This window comes from Chelonia mydas, chromosome 7 (genome assembly GCF_015237465.2).
Source record: "Chelonia mydas isolate rCheMyd1 chromosome 7, rCheMyd1.pri.v2, whole genome shotgun sequence".
NCBI classification, from domain to species: Eukaryota; Metazoa; Chordata; order Testudines; family Cheloniidae; genus Chelonia; species Chelonia mydas.
The window spans coordinates 13,290,336-13,310,773 of record NC_057853.1 but is presented as its reverse complement, the minus strand read 5'-3'; positions in this window follow the sequence as shown (position 1 = coordinate 13,310,773).

Below are 20,438 nucleotides of genomic sequence, written 5' to 3'. Positions count from 1 at the left end.
AGTTTAGTGTCATCTGCAAACTTGCTGAGGGTGCAATCCACACCATCCTCCAGATCGTTTATGAAGATATTGAACAAAACCGGCCCCAGGACCGACCCTTGGGGCACTCCACTTGATACCGGCTGCCAACTAGACATGGAGCCATTGATCACTACCCGTTGAGCCCGACAATCTAGCCAACTTTCTACCCACCTTATAGTCCATTCATCCAGCCCATACTTCTTTAACTTGCTGGCAAGAATACTGTGGGAGACCGTGTCAAAAGCTTTGCTAAAGTCAAGGAACAACACGTCCACTGCTTTCCCTTCATCCACAGAACCAGTTATCTCGTCATAGAAGGCAATTAGATTAGTCAGGCATGACTTGCCCTTGGTGAATTCATGCTGACTGTTCCTGATCACTTTCCTCTCCTCTAAGTGCTTCAGAATTGATTCCTTGAGGACCTGCTCCATGATTTTTCCAGGGACTGAGGTGAGGCTGACTGGCCTGTAGTTCCCAGGATCCTCCTTCTTCCCTTTTTTAAAGATGGGCACTACATTAGCCTTTTTCCAGTCATCCGGGTCTTCCCCCGATTGCCATGAGTTTTCAAAGATAATGGCCAATGGCTCTGCAATCACATCCGCCAACTCCTTTAGCACTCTCGGATGCAACGCATCCGGCCCCATGGACTTGTGCACTTCCAGCTTTTCTAAATAGTCCCGAACCACTTCTTTCTCCACAGAGGGCTGGTCACCTCCTCCCCATGCTGTGCTGCCCAGTGTAGTAGTCTGGGAGCTGACCTTGTTCGTGAAGATAGAGGCAAAAAAAACATTGAGTACATTAGCTTTTTCCACATCCTCTGTCACTAGATTGCCTCCCTCATTCAATAAGGGGCCCACACTTTCCTTGACTTTCTTCTTGTTGCTAACATACCTGAGGAAACCCTTCTTGTTACTCTTAACATCTCTTGCTAGCTGCAAATCAGGTGTGATTTGGCCTTCCTGATTTCACTCCTGCATGCCCGAGCAATATTTTTATACTCGTACCTGGTCATTTGTCCAATCTTCCACTTCTTGTAAGCTTCTTTTTTGTATTTAAGATCAGGAAGGATTTCACTGTTAAGCCAAGCTGGTCGCCTGCCATATTTACTATTCTTTCTACACATCGGGATGGTTTGTCCCTGTAACCTCAATAAGGATTCTTTAAAATACAGCCAGCTCTCCTGGACTCCTTTCCCCCTCATGTTATTCTCCCAGGTGATCTTGCCCATCAGTTTCCTGAGGGAGTCAAAGTCTGCTTTTCTACAGTCCAGGGTCCGTATTCTGCTGCTTTCCTTTCTTCCTTTTGTCAGGATCCTGAACTCGACCATCTCATGGTCACTGCCTCCCAGGTTCCCATCCACTTTTGCTTCCCTTACTAATTCTTCCCAGTTTGTGAGCAGCAGGTCAAGAAGAGCTCTGCCCCTAGTTGGTTCCTGCAACACTTGCACCAGGAAATTGTCCCCTACATTTTCCAAAAACTTCCTGGATTGTCTGTGCATCGCTGTATTGCTCTCCCAACAGATATCAGGGTGATTGAAGTCTCCCATGAGAACCAGGGCTGCGATCTACTAACTTCTGTGAGTTGCTGGAAGAAAGCCTCGTCCACCTCATCCCCCTGGTCCAGTGGTCTATAGTAGACTCCCACCACGACATCACCCTTGTTGCTCACACTTCTAAACTTAATCCAGAGACTCTCCGGTTTTTCTGCAGTTTCATACTTGAGCTCTGAGCAGTCATACTGCTCTCTTACATACAGTGCAACTCCCCCACCTTTTCTGCCCTGCCTGTCCTTCCTGAACAGCTTATATCCATCCATGACAGTACTCCAGCCATGTGAGTTATCCCACCAAGTCTCTGTTATTCCAATCACATCATAATTCCTTGACTTTGCCAGGACTTCCAGTTCTCCCCGCTTGTTTCCCAGGCTTCGTGCATTTGTGTATAGGCACTTGAGATAACCCGCTGATCCCCCCTCTTTCTCAGTATGAGGCAGGAGCCCTCCCCTCTCACGCTCTCCTGTTCCCTCCCGGTATCCCACTTGTCAGGGTCTAACTGAGCACCATATTTGGGGTCAGGAAGGAATTTCCCCCTGGGTCAGATTGGCAGAGACCATGGGAGTTTTTCAACTTCTTCTGCATCATGGGGCGCTGCTCACTTGCCGGTTTAAACTAGTGTAAATGGTGGATTCTTGGTAACCTGAAGTCTTTAAACCATGATTAGTCGACTTTGGTAACTCAGCCAGAGGTTAGGAGTCTGTTACAGGAGTGGATTTGTGAAGTTCTGTGGCCTGCAATATGGAGGAGGTCAGACTAGATGATCATGGTGGCCCTTTCTGACAGTAAAGTCTATGAGTCTATAATTTCGTTTTGTTGAATTCAGACTGATTCTCAATTTGTCAAGGTCATTTACAATTTTAATCCTATCCTCCAAAGTGCTTTCAGTGCCCCCCCCACCTTGATGTTATCCACACATTTTATATGCATATTCTCCATTCCATTCTCCAAGTCGTTAATAAAACTATTGAATACTGCTGGATCCAAGACTGACCTCCATGGGATCTGCCGAGGTATGTCTTCCCAGTTTGACAGTGAACCATTGATAACTACTCTTTGAATAAGCTCTTTCAACCAGTTTGGCATCCACCTTACAGTAATTTCATCTATGCTGCATTTTCTTGGTTTGCTTATGAGACTGCCATGTGGGACAGTGCCAAAAACCTTACTAAAATCAAGATATATCATGTCTAGTGCTTCCCCCTATCCAAAAGGCTAGTAACCCTGTCAAAGAAGGATATCATTAGATTGGCTTGGTATGATTTGTTCTTGACAAATCCATGCTGGCTATGCTTTATAATCCTATTATTATGTAAGTGCTTACAAACTGATTTTTTAATAGTTTGTTCCAGTATCTTTCCAGGTATTGAAGTTAGTCTGTCTTGTCTATAATTATCCATGTCCTCTTTGTTCCCCTTTTTAAAGATAGGTACTATGTTTGCCCTTCTCCAGTTCTCTGGGACCTAATTTGTCCTCCATGAATTCTCAAAGATAACTGCTAATTTTTCTGAGATTGCTTCAGCTAGTTCCTTAACTACCCTAGGATGAACTTCATCAGCCTGTGCTGACTTGAATACATCCAACTTCTCTAAACATTCTTTAACCTGTTCTTCCCATATTTTGGCTTGTGTTTCTTCCGCCTCATTAATATTGTGCCAATTAACCACAGATCCCTAACGGGAATAATTCCTCAATTCTTCCTCCACCTGCCACCAGTGAAAGTATGCATGCTACTGCAAAAGTCGGTCAATTTTTATCCTGATTTCACTCCACTCCTGGAAGACAATATCTGAAACTTTTTCATGGGTCAGAAATTCCAGATAATTTTGCAGATTTCTGGGGAGAGAAAACTTTCTTGAACCACCTTGGTAGCTCACCATGCTGTTCCACTCAATGATATGCAGTTCCAGGATCAGTTCCCTAAAAATCTTCAGTGCATGAATTGATGGGAATCCCACCATTTGTCTAAAACAAAATTTCCCTTTTTCAAGCTGGTATTTTAAAAAAATATTTATGTTTTTCAGGGGTGTACCTGTCTGGAACTGTAGTAAAAGCCACCATTGGTGAGTGTCCATTAAAAAGAATTTCACCCTTCCCTCCCAAAACAAGTTCCAGAATCCCAAATATTTTTCATAATTCAAAAAAATAAACATTATTTACCATGCTGTGTGTGCCTCATTCTTCCAGTGCCAGAAATGAGAATGTCTGCCCATGAGAAACAATGAAGGAGTGGTTTCTAAACATTCCATAATGTTGCCAATTGTGGCCTTGGGTCTAGGATTAAAGATTAGTTTAGTGGGGTATCTTATTATTATTTATTTATTTCTACATAGAAATGCAATTAACATACTGGGTGCTTTCTTCCTTTGGCAGGCACTTTGACATCTGCAGAGCCAGGCTTCCTATCCAAGACAGGGGGCACAGTGGCCAGCAGAGGGTCTGGAAAAAGAGGAATATGGAATAGCTATTTGGACTGGTGGCCCAAAGGAGTTAGGAGCTCCTTGCCTTCCAGAGAGCCAAGGAAAAGAGGCCTATTCTGCAAGAAGTGAGAATGCTGGAACTTTTCCTTCAAGAGAAGAGAGGAAACCACGAGCAGGACAGCCTGTTCCTGGAGTGGATCATCACTATGCAAGCCACCAGGGTGGTTCAGCAAGCTCCATTGACAGCTCCATAGCTTCCCAAAATTGGAGCTCTGTGCCAGCTATGTTGTGTGTTGCTGTCCAGGTTCATGTAGCAAGTCAACTGGAGTCTCCTCCAGCGTTCCCTCTAATTTTTGACAGGCCGTGTGCACAAAAAATTTCTTCTGTGCAAATTGTGCTTCTGTGCAAATTTTTGTGTGTGCGGTGTTTTGCTGTGTGTGGGGGGTTTAGGATCTGTGTGTGCATGCACACGTGCACAGCTTAGAGAGACAGTGGTCTCCTCCATTGCAGCACAACTTGGAACCAGTTCAGGGTTTGGAGAACATTTGACTCCCCATGAACCTCCTGCATGAACATCAACCCCTGCACAGCCCTGTGCAAGGAGATCCTGGCAGGGTCCTGAGGGCAAGGGGACTAGAAGTGCCACGCCCAGCAACTGTTTCCACTACTGCTTCAGTGCAGTACGGTGGATGTTGCAAGTTTGAACTGTAGAAATGTTCTCCTTCCATACTGACAGTTGCACACTTGCTTATTTCTGTTCTATCTGTGCTTCTCTATAAAAAAAACATTCTTCACTTTTTTGTGCTTTGAAAGCAGACTGGGTTGTCTGCCATGTGATACTAATATAATTCTCTGTTAACTTGAAAATGTTGTATAGCAGAGTTGGTTATTTCTTAGTGATGTGTGTAAACGTATGTAGGCAATGTATACTGCAGTAGTGCTTGACTGTACAGTTACCTTTGATTAAGATTTTCTCTGAATTTTATATACGCTCAAGGTTTTTCATATGGGCAGTTTTCAGTTCCACACAGTGTTATTTCTGGTGTAATCCCGTTCGGTGTAATGTTGAACTTCTGCTTTACAGCGAAATTATTTTTATTGGGGCTTCCTGTGTATTTTATGTCTGATGGGTTTGTTATGTGCACACTTTACAGTTCCATACTTAAAGAGGGATGAAACCATAAATAACAATGTGTGTTACTTTCAACTGTGTGCATAACCACTATAAGACATATGAAGTACAGGGTAAACCCCAATAAAAATAACTGTGCAATACAGTACAAGTTCAAGGGTATATTGAAAGGGCAGAAAATATAAACAACAATGTAATATTGCACTTGACCTGTACTGCACATTTAGGGTTTTTTTTTTTGGCGTGTCCCCTGTATTTTATATATCTGAAAGGGTTTTGGTGTGCACAGTTGAAACTTCCACACTTTGTTATTTATGGTTTTATTCCTTTAAGCCTAATTGTACAATCATTCATCGGATGTTACTTTTCCCTGTCTTTCCTAGTTGCATATTTTTTGTTCCACTGTTCCAAATTTCTCTTTGTGGAATTTATTATTTGTTTTTTCATGCTTTGTAGTGTTGGGGGTTATGTTGAGCTTGTACTGTAAAGCGCACCTGTATATGTCTTTCCTCCCTCTCCCCATATTACAATCAATGTTTTTATTTTTGACTAACTGAATTTGTTTGTGAATTATGTTCTCTGTGACATGGACAACTAGAGTGCTAAAGGATCCGAATTAAGGGGTTTAGTATCACAGAGGAAGGAATGACACATGAAGTGCCATCCAAGGCCTCAGTCACTGGACAGCTGCACAACCCTATGAGATGACTGCATCCATAACCATGAACTTCTTAGGTGGAGGACCCATCTGCCCACTACCCACAACCCCAATGCACATTGGGATACAGTCACCCACAAAAAGGCTGGGCTCTGGGGCTGGGCTCTGGGGCTGCAATAACCTCCCACACTATGGTGCCCTGTTCATCCCTCAACCCATGCAGACATGCAGGGGTTGATAGGTGACGGGGGGAACAATGAGAGCTACTGTCCAGGGCCCCACAGGCTTTTAGTCCATGATCTGTGCTGGGCTCTGAGGTGGCAAAGACCGATTACATTACACCCATAAACAAAGGCATGCATTGGTAACTGATGTTGAAAAACTGAAAAAGATAACATTTATTAACAGTGCACACAGTGTAAGGCAAGAACATCCTCAGATTTCACTAACTTCACCCTGACGTGGAAACCTGTGGACACAGAGGGCATCCCTTACTTTCCTTGCACTCCAGAAAGTGGACCCAGAGAGGAAAGGTGCATTTTCTGGTTGCATGTACCAAGCCTGAAAACCAGTAGTGTCTTCATAATGTTTACCTGCATCCTCACAGATGTTGTGGAGGGCACGTCAGGCATTGGCTGCACAACCACAAGCATTGGCTGTACTGTTCAAAGGGTTCTGTAAATTGCATCACCTTGCCTTCAGTCTGCCAAAGACACACTCCACAACCATCCTGCAACTGCTGAGCATGTAACTGAATCTTCTTCTAGCAGATGCTGTATTGTCAGAGTATGGTTTCATGGACCATGCTAGCAGCAGGTATGCAGGCACAAAAGCCCTGTAGACAACAATGTTTTTAGGATATAATAAGGTCCCAGCTTCTTCCAAAAGGTACAGTCCAGATCTCCTGAAAACCCTCATGTCATGCACTTTTTCAGTGCTATTCACACTGTGTTTATGAACCTACCTCTATGGTTCACCAAGGCCAGCAGAATGATAGAATAAGTCCCTTTGCAGTTTACATATTTGCTTGCTCCCTGTGGCAGACAAATTATGGGCACATGTGTGGCATAAATCACCCCACCCTAGTTGGGAAATCCCATTTCTCTAAAAACTGGCTATTGTTTCTGGCACATGTCAAGTGTCAACCACATGTGGGTATGTCACAATAACAATCACCTGGCAAACGTCCACCACCACAACACTCAGAGTTGACTTGACCACACCAAATTGGTTAGCCATGAATAAGTAGTAGAATGGGATAGCCATCTTAGAGCGCAATAGCAACCCACATCTGCACTGGAATGGCCTCCCTCAATCAAGTGTTCTGGTGCATGGGGGTCAGGGCTAGCTCCACATACTGTTCCAGGAATGTCTGTTTCCTCATGAGGAAGTTCTGGAGCCACTTTGGGGTCATCCCAGTCTGCAGGACAATGTGGTCCCACCATGCTGTTCTAGTTATGCTGTACCAGAAAGCTGTTACACACATGGAAAATAAATTGCAGTGGATGCAATCAATAGAGCTCTTCATTCTGCCATGAATGGACTAGTGCTGCCAATTTTGGTTGGACATATTCCTGGAGGTTTCATCACATGACATAATCTTTAACTAAAGATTATTTTTTAATTCCTGTAGACTCCAGGATAATCCCAGAGGGTTGGCAACCCTAGAATGGACCCCCCCCCCCCCCTTAGCACTCCTCCACCTTCTTTGTCTCAGAAACTTCCCAAAATGTCATCCAGCATCTCGCCAAATATTTATTCTGGGATAATTCACTTGCAAACAGGAGCAGATGATCAGACACATCCATATTCTGCCCACAGATTGGAATGGACAGAATTTGAGCAGGTTGCACAGTGAGAAGTAATTTACAATATGGCAGGCTGAAATTAAAAGGTATCGGAGAAAGAGAGAAAAGTTCTAGCACTGGGGGGGTGCTACATCATGAGAGCACTCAGAACAATGGGATATGCAATGTGCAACTGTCAGTGCAGATGTAGCTATGTGGGGTATGGCGTATGTATAGCTCTGTGGTGTGGACTCTGGTGGCAGATTTAGCTAACATGTGAACCCATGCAAGCAAATCAGGACATTCCTTAAAAGCAATTTAGGAGACAACCAGTGTTCTCATGTTTGATGTTATAAACTCCAGAGCACTACCTTAGACAGGTACAACGGTGAATCTGAGAGTTATTTAAGATCTTGTGCTTTTCCTATTAATCAAAATTACAGAAACACCTGTGCTAAGTAGTTCTGTGCTGATCAGTTTGCGATACCCTGGAGGAAATCTATATACTGTGCCCAAATGGGCAGGTGTTTCTTACAAGCTGTGGGAAATCATTATTCAGTAACTATCAGAATATCTCATTCCTTACGTGCCGTGCAGAGGTTCAGTGATCTGCAGCAGCAAACACATGGAAACATTACTGAAGGTCCCTTCAAGGTGGGATTCAAAAAGATTGCTAATATCATTCTCAGGATTAGGTGAAGAATTTACAACCACTGGTTCGCTTGACAAATGTAACCCTTTTATGTGTTTGAAAACTGTCCACAGTGGGATTTTGGTTTTGTTTTCTAAGGCCTGAATACGTAAAAGGAGTTATGCATTAAGTCCCAGTTTTGGGACCACTGCGATGCACAAAACTCCTGTTGAACCCTATATAGATGCCTTAAACTTACTCAGCACCTAAAATTTCAGGGTAAAAGTTCCCTAAGATGCCTATGCTTCTGCCTCTGTCTCTAGGCATACAAAATTCTATCTACAGCTAAGCCCCAGGATGATTCGTGGACCGGGGGAAGATAAGCTTTTGGCTGCCTAACTCAGATGTGGAGCCCCATCTGGTAGGTGTGCTCAGTAGCTGCCTGCTGGACCGGGTCCCATTGAAAATTAGGCTGGAGAAGGAGGTGGGGGTGATGCCCAACTTACAAATTTTAGTCCAGTGGTTAGAGCATTCACCTGGGATGTGGGAAACACAAGTTCAAATCCCCTCTTTCTGCCAGAGTGGGAGAAAATGTTTGAAAAAGGGCATCCCACTTCTCTAAGGAAAGTGCTCTACCCATCACGTGATGGGATATTCTGATGTGGGGCTCCCTCAGTCTCTCCTTTTGAAACCATTTCGCTGTACATAATGAAAGAGTGATTGGGCAGGGGACAGGGCCCAACATCTCCCACTTCCAGGCGGGTGCAGTAACTACAGGACTACAGAATCATTCTCACTCTTTCTTTGGCCCAGTGACTGCCCCAGTGTGAATAAATACTTAAATAGTCAGTGGGCCAGAGAAATGAAGGGGTGGGGGGAGAAGATTTAAAAAGAAAGACCCAGATCCTCAAACGTACTTAGACACTTGAGGTCCAAGTTCTTACAACGTGGGACTGGGCCACAGTCTGTCGTGTGTCTTTGATGAGATGGCTGGCTCTCTTTCTATTCATTAGTGCCCCAGCCTGATTTTATAAGGGAACAGAGATTCTTGAAGATGACCAGGCTTCCTTATGAGTCAGTGTTACTTTTTCCTTGGACTTTTTAAAAGCACCCAAGGTAACACTACAGACTACAGGGCAGTAAAAAGAACAGTAGGGACCAGATAAAAGGGGAAAATTTTCATTGAATCATCTTTTTTCCACATCCTTATTGCAGAACTACTGGTGCAGGGTTTTTTTCCTATATGACTTATTCAGTTGAGGCTAGGTAGCAGAAAATAGTGTACTATGAATACAGTAACCTCTTGATATTTCTATTGAGCACACAGAAAATAGAAGAGATACCAAAACCATCAGAATATTAACTTGCTCACCATTTTGAAGCAAGCTTAGGGTTCTAAAACACTTATCACATCTTTAGTTGTGTGTATTTATGGGAAATTGGTAGTGGAATTAATGGTGAATATTGGTTTGTAGGAAAATCAGATGCTGCCTGAGTATTAACTAAAGAGAAAATCAATGTCGTGTAAAGGTTGCCTTCCAGGAAAGAAAATAGTGCTTATAAATATGTTTGTCTCTCTGCTTTCTGCAAAAAGTCCCTGCAGTCCCTGCAAACTTTGCTATATTGCCAAATACAAGATCGTAAGCTTAGTGAGTCCAATGAGATCTTGCAGGGGTACTGAAACCCATTCTGTATATTTCACACACAAACCAAAGTCTTGAACCTAGTTTATTGCTCAGGAATCACAACTTTCACAATCTTCCAAACACACTGGCCAAATAAGAAGCAGTAACTAGAATCGTCATGTCCTGCTTCTAGACAGTGAACCCTGCCATTGTGTCTTGTCGCTCTTGATAGTTCCACTGGGAACCATGTCACAGCATCAGACAATTAACACTGCCTGACACAATGATGGACCTCTCATCAAAGGGAACCAAAGGGTAACTGCTGGCAGTTGCTGTTCTAATGCCTCTCACTGAGCACAGCTGCAAGGCACCATAGGCTGACACAAGAGTAGCAGAAAGGTTGTGAGCACAGGAAAGAAGGAAATGGAGAGGAAGCAGCCATTCTATCAGATATCAGGCAAGAGATATTACAAAGAGAAAGGGATATGGCTCCTGAATCCTTAGTTAGGAAACTAGAAGGAAATTTATGGAGGCACAAAAGGGAGTTGGAAATTCAACTCCCATTGGCTTTCAATGGCAGTCAGGCACCTAAGTGTCTTTTTTGCCTTTTAAAATCTCTCTCCTAAATAGGCATCCAGTTTTAAATTTTTGGCCACAAAGAACTGCCTTAAAAACTGGCCTAGATGCTGAGGCTTTCCTCAGGGAATCTCCCTTTGATATGAGTTCGTGTTTCCTCGATAGAGGATTTTGTAGAAACTGAGGAAGGACCAGATTAAAAACTAACAAACTGAAGGCAATATCAGACTATTTATTTTTAACAGAATTGTCTGGCCCTGAATAAAGATTACAGGATGTTGAGATTTTTAGTCTACACCAGACAGTGTTATCAGTTTTAGAGATGGATTATGTATACCATATCCCAGGGGTCGGCAACCTTTGAGAAGTGGCGTGCCAAGTCTTCATTAATTTAAGGTTTTGCGTGCCAGTAATAAATGTTACATTTACAGGGGCCCCCCGACAGAACCCCAGACTGGCAGGGGGCTGAGCGGCTCAGCACGCTGCCGGTCTGGGTTTCCATCTGTCGCCTGCACTGCTGGTCTGGGGTCCCGGCCACCGGCTCCACTCAGCCCGCTGCAGGCCTGGATGGACTGAACCCCAGGCTGGCAGCAGGCTAAGCGGGGCCAGCGGCCGGGACCCCGGTTGGCAGCAAAGTGCCACTAAAAATCAGCTCACATGCCGCCTTTGGCACACGTGCCGCAGATTGCCGACCCTTGCTGTATCCACTTTGTTTTAGAGTGTATGGATAAATGTAGAGATTCCCACAGTGAAAGGCTGAGGGTACTAACAATTAAAACAGTCTACAAATCGTGATTCAAAAACTGGCATCTGTACATATGCTGTTAATACTTTTCACAAACTTCCTTGAGCTTTTTTATTACAGGTGATATGTACTAGAATCATAGAAATGGAGGGCTGGAAGGGACTTTGAGAAGTCATGAAGTCCATCCCCCTGTGCTGTGGCAGGACCAAGTAAACCTAGAACATCCCTGACAGGTGTTTGTCAAACCTATTCTTAAAAACCTCCAGTGATGGGGATTCTACAGCCTCCCTTGGAAAGCTTTTCTGGAGTTTAAGTACCTTTATAGTTAGAAAGTTTTCTCTAATCGCTAACCTAAACCTCCCTTGCTCCTTTTACCGCATTACATAATTACATGATGCTTTAGAATAGCTCATTGATTTTGGGGAAATAAAAATTCTCTGGCAGGCTCAACATATACCTAGGTTCTAATAACTCCAGATGGGTTAACCGAGTAGTATATATGTTTTAGTCCATTTTTTAATCTGATGTTTCTTGAAATCATTAAAGCATAATGGACTAACATGTAAGTAATATGCATTTTTTTGAAAGGGGGATTATATACATTAGACTGCCAAAATAAAAGTAAGTTAGATTTCAAATAATAGGCAAAATTCTTCGTACTCTATTAATGTAGGTAATCAATATGATCACTATTGTGAATAAAGTGAATTGCTGTAGGATAAAACGAATAAGGTAGCACTATGGGGATGAATTAACTGCATTAAATCCAGGCTACTCAGAGATAATTCTAAAAGTTCAATTTGACAGTTAACTGGTGAGCCCAAGAATGTTTGTTATGCGGAAGAGTTTAAAATCACAAACATGGCTAATTCTCCACTAACTTACACATCTGTAAGCAAGAACTCCATTCAAGTCAGGGGAGACACACTGATGTAAACCTGCATAAATGTGAGTAGAGAGAACCACTGAATTTACTATTAGTGTCTGCCTAAATATGCCCTCTGATTGTGTTGGAATATTGCGATGTGTCCCTCTTCTTAGCCTATGCTATTGTGTAATGAGGCTATGCAAAAAGCTATATTAGCTCCTAAAGGTGGCTGAATTTCAATCTCCTTTGTACCGTCAGGTCCTTCTATAAAAGGCACTAAATAAATGACAAGCAAGTATTACTAATTGTTCCTATAAGCCACAATTCATTAAAACAAACAAAATCTAAAACTATGTGCCTTCACTGATGTCTATGGGAACTGAGGACATTAGCACTTCCAAGAAGATGCTCACTATATACCGTGAAAGATGAGACTAATAGCTACCTAGCTAGATGCTTCATAGATACAGACAGACAGACAAACTGGGTAAATATGAAGTAAGCAAGAGTTAACAATGAAATTTAGCAAATTAGTTGACGGACAGAAGGGATGGAGAGAGGGAGAAGGACTGTGATTAATGAATGGATAGTGCAGAGTTATACAATTGATTAGACACTTGTCTTCAGGAAACCCTGAATGACCCATTACAACAGTGTCCAGTCCTGAAACAGTTCAAGTTGTTCCATCCTTGCAAACAGAAGTCAAATTCAGTCTGGCTCTGAGTCCAATAAGAGCTCTTGAATCTACATTGCAATAGGCAAAACTACATTGAATCTTCAGTTGAATCTACGTTGTAATAGGCTAAACTACATGAATTATTGCTGAAAAATCCATACCAAATTTCAGGAATAAGTCTCCTTACTGATACTGATCTAACTCAGACATTTAGCACTTGTTGGAATATAAATGTGTAGTCATTTGTATAGGATATTTAACTGCAAATAGAGACAAGGTGTAATGCTTAGAGAAAAGGTATTTTCAACTATATCATAATTGTTCTGCAATGTCCTCCCTTTAGGCTTTTAATGCCATATTGTCCTGGAACATGTCACCAGCACACTGAATGGATTGATTTATCAGTTGACATTAAAATGTGCCGTCATTTTTATTAGACTGGATGTGAAAAGTAGGGGGGGGGGGAATGCCTGATGAAGTAACTGCATGGTCATTAGCCTGGTGGAGCTTAACTTGCTGATGCTTACTCTGTAAAGTCTTAACTAAAATGTTTTACTTGTTTTCCTTGTTCTTCTGTTATAAATCTGTGTTCCAGTATCTTTCAAGCCTCTACTTCTTAGAATCCATTTCTAAGCATGTACAGATGCAGCTGGAACATATGAATTGCCAGCCTAGATCAGACGGATGTTCCATCTACTCTAGCATCCTGACTCTGACAGTGGCAACCCCAGATGCTGCAACGGAGGCTGCAAAAACCCCTGTAGGAGGCAGATGTGGGATAATTTGCCTCTAGGGACATCTGTTAGAAACTAATGGTTAGAAATTGGTTTAATCTTAAGCCTTAAAGCACCGTTCTTTATACCCCTTCCATTTTTTTCATATTTACCAAATATGAGCTGAGACAGAGAGAGCAGCTAGGTAGCAGCTGAAGTGGTTCCCCCAGTTCCAGATATTAGTGTATTTTTGGGATGTTTGCATGGGTTTATAAGCCAGGGTTGTAATAGTGTCTATTAAATACAGTTGCCTTTTCTACAACAGCATCGTTATCATCTCTTTTCACCATGGTCGAGGTTCACTGGCACGTGCATGTCATGCTTCCATATTTCCCACTGATTCTCCATTAATCCAGTACCGCATTTTCTTAATCAGTTTAAGGGAATTTATTCAGGGCCATACTGAATTCTGGTTAACACCTGAGTGCAACACCATCTTTTTGGCATGTTTGATTATTAATAGAAGTGTAGTTAAATGTGTCAGCCAAATGTCCCCTGTCAATGCTTAATGATTCAGTGCACTCCTAGTATTTTCAAGTTGTCCTTCTTAGACTGAAGAAAGAAAATTGCAGAGTCAAATGTTATCTGAAAGAACTTTTTAAATTTTTTTTTAAATTGTTATTAAAGATGACTTGTTGCAGAGAGAATATTTGATATCTTATCATGAGGAGAAACATACATCATCTAAAATTAGATAGGTTTAGTCTTGGATTTTATTGGCAAACCCATAGCAAAGTAAAACTGATGAAACCCAATGTGACAGGACATGCCTTCTGAAAGTTGTAATAAAATGCTTTTCATAGGACTAAAGTTAATCAAACTGTATCTTTAAAGTGATTGTGCCAATCATGAAACACATTATAACATATAGAAAAAAAGCGTCCTCTATGTGGCCATTCAATATATGCTCTTAGATGAAGTATTTATAAATGCAATATTAATGCAGGAATAGACTGTGATGGTCTCATTGACATTGGGCCAGACTGTGTTATCTGCACTCATGCTGAATTGTAACTTATTCCACAATGAGTCCCATTGAAATCAACAGGAAAGCAGAGCATGTGCTTAGGTGCGATCCTCAACAGGAATGATTTCCTGAATCAGGTCCTTAGTGCATTATAAGCTATAGTGGTGTGACACAGAGGTCCATTTGGGCTAGCTGGCAAAGAGTTCACTATTGTGTCAGCAGCTCTTAACAGATCTGACAAACTTACTACAGCCAACACATTGCTGTGATAGTATTTATCTGTAAAGAATGTCATCTGAAATCTTAAATGAAAGCTGGTGACACACTGGTTATCATATGCTTTATGAGATGTACAGATGGTGTGTAAGGAGTTATGTGTACCGACTAAAAATGTTAACTATATAACCATGCAGCATTGACAAACAGGTTTTCTGCCAGACAAAGCATGTCTACTCCCTATTGCTGTGTCTGATGTAAATTAACCACTGTAAGGCAAACCCAGTGGGAGATACAGTTGCATTCCAAGTCAACACAAGGATGTGAAATCACCATGGGAAGACACCAGAGACTAAAACCACACAAGGTTGACCTTCTTTGTGGTGCAAAGACCATGAACTTTGGGGTATAATAGGAAGACAAAAGAACCCGTTTTATCCTTTTCCTATGAAGTAACCGGGCAGTGCAATTACATTCATGAAAACAGGATCTCAGGCAGAATTTGGTTGAAAGCACTGTGAAGGACATTTGGGTAAGGGATTAGACTGGTAAAGTTAAGTTTAGACTACAAGAAACAAGTTATACCTTTTTTGCTTTATTTGTACCCTGTTATTTGCTTGCTCACTATCTCTTAAATCTTAACCTTTGTTAATGAGTTTATAGGGTTTATTTTTTTTTACCATAAAGAGATTGCTGTTCTCATATTACAGCTGATACTCAGTTGAGCCAAAAAAAGATTGTGTGTGTATTGTTCCTTTGGGAACTGCTTAACTGGTAATTTCTGTGTGTCCAGTGACAGTGGCTGGATACTACCAGGGGACGCTTCCGAGGAGTCTGGGGACTGGGGTACATCAAGCTGTTGGAGGGGAGTTAGCTGTGTGCTCCAGGCCTGCATCACCACATAATGGTGATACTCCTGGGTGTAATACCTAGTGGCAAGATTCCAAGGGTTGATTCCTTTTGCAGTTACACTTCAGGGTAGTATCACCCATTGGTATAAATCCAAAAGCTACTTTGCCCAGTGGCTATAGTTCGGGGTAGTGTCACTCACTGGTAGTCGGGGAACCCAAGCCCACCCTATGCCACTGGCTTCTGACCCAGGACCCTTTGAAACGGTGGCCCTTGCACAGGGCTCAGGCCTTGATATTCCTAAGTGCGCTCCCTGAGTCACTTCCTACCCTTGTTCCAGTCACTCCAATATTGTCACAAGTTGGACTTGGGGTTCCTCCTGCGTTCCCCTCTGATCCATCTCCAGACTCTCTTCCACTGCTGACTTCTGCGATCAACAGGCTTCCAGTGGCTTGGCTATGACGCTTGGTCCAGGAGTTGTGGAGCCCTGGCAGTTTCTGGCAGGAGGCTGCTGCACCTGACTACTCTCCTCCTCAGTCAGCCCAGACTGAGCTGAGTCATTCCCTTTTAAATGGTCCCTTCACTGGGAGCATGACCAGTGGAGGTGAGGAAGCAGGGCCTCTTGGGCCCAAAGCAGCTTTTTAACCCTTGCATCTGCAGTGTGGGGTTGGTACACCCTGTCACACAAGTGTTAACCTGCAAGGCAAAGCAGTGGCTGGCAGACCCCTGAGGAGATTGTCAGGGGCTAATAGACAGATGGCAGGGAGATGACACCTGTAAGAATATTAGAAACGCCATACTGGCTCAGACTGATGGTCCATCTAACCCACTATCCTGTCTTCTGACAGTGGCCCATGTCAGATCTTCAGAGGAAATGAACAGAACAGAGCAATTACTGAGTGATCCATCCCCTGTCATCCAGTCCCAGCTTCTGGCAGGTTAGGTTTAGGACACCCAGCGCATGAGGTTGTGTCTCTGACCATGTTGGCTAATAGCCATTGATGGACCTAGTCTCCATGAACTTCTCTAATTCTTTTTTTAACCCAATTTTACCCAGTTTAGCACCAGCCAATCTCTCGGTCATTGAGGAAGGAGGGTAACATGGTGAGTCACAGTCCTGGGCACCCCAAGAAAAGTGTCACAAGGGGTAAAAGGATTTTTTTGCTAGTATAGCTGCATCTACCATGGGGCTTTTGCTTATGTCAATTAGGGTTGTGATTTTTTTCACACCAACACAGCTATGTCAGCAAAACTTTTAAGTACAGACCAGGCCTTGGCCACTCACTGAGAGAATAGAACAGATTTGATATAACAGTAGACAGATCTTGGTATGACACTACTTACATTTATGGGTAGCATATATAGGGAATAATGTCCACAATAAATTACCACTAGATATATATTTTATAACTGAAAATAGTGAAATATTCATGTGACAGCATCTGAGCCGGTTGTATGAAAAAAAAACAGTTCAATATCCGTTAATATCACCATATCCCTGTGTCATTTCACAATATTTTGATTAAAAAACTGTGTTGTGATAGCTCCATACTTCATCATAATTAAGCACAAATCACCTTTTCTATAGGGAACCCCCTCCCTAAACACTGATGTTGAATAAGAATTGTATTTTCATTTTTACAGGCACAAAGAAATCCTCCTCACCACCACGATAACTATAGCAACAAGCTTATAAAAGAGCACCGTGAGCCTGTGATACAGGCTATAAGGTCCATAGATAAAAACACTATCTGCCAAATAACTGGACCCAGAATGGGAAATTCTATGAACTAAACAGAATGCAAGACAGAGCTAGCAGACGTGAATCCAAGCCTCAGAAGCAACCAACATAAAATATGATGCATGTGGCATCATATAAAAGCTGCGTAATTCTAGAATCAGTGAAATGTGCAAATTCTAGAGGTGTTGACATTAAACAAATTGACAGAAGAGAATATAATCTCTGTGGCATTCTCACGAAAGCTGATGAAAATGTTTTACCAGATGGACAACGAGCCACTGCCCTTCAGCGTAGAGAATTACTTTTTCAATGATTTTTCAGAACTCAGCTGAGAAGCCATAATTTGAAATTCTTTAGCATTTATCTGACTTCACTCATTTCAATGATATTTTCACACAGCAATTACTACTGCAGATCCTATTAACTCTGTATGTACTGGCCACTGCATATTGATGTAATCTTCTCTTTGTTAATCAGGCTGTTTCAGCTACAATACAAGGCGTTCTTATTTACAAACATCTCCCAATAATATAATGTGACTTTTCGGAGGAAAGTACCGAGGTGAGAAAAGTTGAGTGTTTTTTTGGTGGATTAATCATTTGGGAGTTAAACAGACAGTAAAAAAAAAAAAAAATTGGGATAGAATTTCACTTTGGACACAGCTCTCGATTAGAGGTACTGCTTAAGCTGTGTGGTGCACATGGGAGTCATGTGACTGTGAACTGACTTGAAATGAAACATTTCATTGGTTCAGCATATTGGTTGGGGTAGCTTTGGGAGTAAGTGTGACTCAGAGTCCATGCTCTTGGGTGGGATCTATCAATGATTTAGTGTTGGCTTATAGAAACAGAAAATAATGACTCCCTTATGCTAGGGAGGTCTGGAGTTATTGGGCAGGGGAGAACAAGAATTTAATCCTACAACATGCTGAGCTCCCATTCCCAACTCAGCAATCAGGTCCCCTTGAGATGTGTCAAGCTGGGAACACAAACACCGAGACACCCAAGATTCTCACTTTTGAAAATGGAAGCCATTGCAGATGCAGTCAGATGACTCTACATATTAGAGTAAGTCAAAATTGTTCAAATGTTGAAATTTCAAAGACATTTAGAATTAAAATAATCCAGGGAGGGAAAACATATGAAAAAAAATCATGAATCCTCTCTCATTTTTTGGCCAGCTCTATTGTATATTCAGACATTCACAACATTATTTCTGGAATCTCTTGCAAGCTTAAATTCTGCAGAAACATACAGGGTTCCCATTAACTAGTTTGGTTTGACCACGGTTTCAGAGAAAAAATGGTTGGATCACTAGGAAAATTGGAGCTTAAAACATATTTTATAATTAATGGTTTATTTAATAAATTAGTAGAGCTGAGCAAAAATTTCCAGAATTGCATTTTTCATCAAGAACTAATTTTGATGGGAAACTGCTGACCAGCTTCAATACTGAGCGAACTCATGGACAATTTCATAGCGTGTGGGTTTGAGCCTCATTTCCTTTTTTACATCTCTGACATTTTCAGTGTCACACATGCTAATGATTTCATCTAAGAAGAAATCCAGCAGGATCTGAATTCTTTTGTTGTTGATATAGCTTAAGGCTCAAACCCAAGATGCAGTTTGTTTATATTCTTATTTAGATTTGCCCTATCTCACACTTCAGGTCTGTGCTACACAATCTCAATCATTTATCTACTTACATGTAATTGAGGACAGAATATGTTATGCGGCTTGTTTATTTATTTATTTATTTTAAGAAATCTAAAAAGGTGTCACAAAAGGACAGCAAACTACATGGAGTGTCTTATTGGCCATCTGCCATCCTCTGAATGGTACTCAATAGCGATCTGTCAAACAATTAACACAGATAATAAATAGTCACAAAGTAACCTAATTTGCCAGCCACTAGTAGCCACCAGTTGGAAATTCACGTACTGCAGCTATTCAGCGTCACACCGGACGCATGGCCAGATGGAAAGGAAACATGACATAACAGGTGATGATTAACAGTAAAGATGACATTCAGCAGTAATGATACTAAGATTCTGAAAAATCTCTCCCTATCTGCTAGCTATATATATGTAGCTAGTATGCATATTGCACTGCATTCTAAAGGGAATGGTGCTGTACTTACTAGTGGAATCCCATATGAAATATACTGCATTCCATCTGCCTCTCCTTCAAAAGATAGGCCCCAAGTTTGTTTTTTGCTTACTCTGAGATTTTAATTTAGTCATTTTAACGAAGAGACAATTTGTGTACAATACTGATGAAATCCCATGGAAGACCGTGGCTATTATCAAGTCCTCACAAATTATGCAGCTACCACTGCTGAACTCTTGGAGTCATCGATTTTAAGGCCAGAAGGAACCATTATAATTAGCTCATCTGAACTCCTGCATAACAGATCATAGAATTTCACCCAGTAATTCTTTCACCAAGCCAATAACTTCTGGTTGAGCTAGAGCATATCTTTAAAAACAAAATCCAATGTTGATATAAAGACTTCAAGTGATGAAGAATCCCCCACATCCCTCGGGTAAGTTGTCACAATGGTTAGTCCTCATCATTGTTAAAAAATGTGCACCTTATTTTCAGCCCAAATTTGTCTAGTTTCAACTTCCAGTGATTGAATCTTGTTATGGCTTTGGCTGCTAGCTTAAAGAAGCCCCCTTCTGTTGAAAGTTATTTCTGTGTAGATATTTGAAAGCCATGATCAAGTTGCCTCTTAACCCTCTCTTTGATAAGCTACACAGATTAGTAAATTTTACTGCAAGATCACTTACATTTTGTGGCTAATTTAATTTATTCTATGTCCCCAAAACACTCTTCATTCCCAGTCCCTTCACCACACCTCCAAAAACAAAGAACTATTGTTCATAGTTCAAAATACTCATTGATGTCAAATTCATTCATACTTATTTTCATGAAAGATTATTTTTAACTATTTGCGTTTTAACAATGTTCCCTTATTCCCCTCTCCCCCTAGTCGTTATTCTGACAGCTTGACTTAGAACCTTTTTCCTATCTTGTGTGCCAGGGAAGGAGAGAGTTTGTAGCCAGCTTCAGATAATCATTTTCTCAGCTCTCCAGCCCCTAACATGCTAACACCTAACATGCTACTTTCACAGTATTTATCCAAAAAGGATAGTGTGAGGTGTCTCATAAAAAACTTATGTCATACTGAGCCTCACCA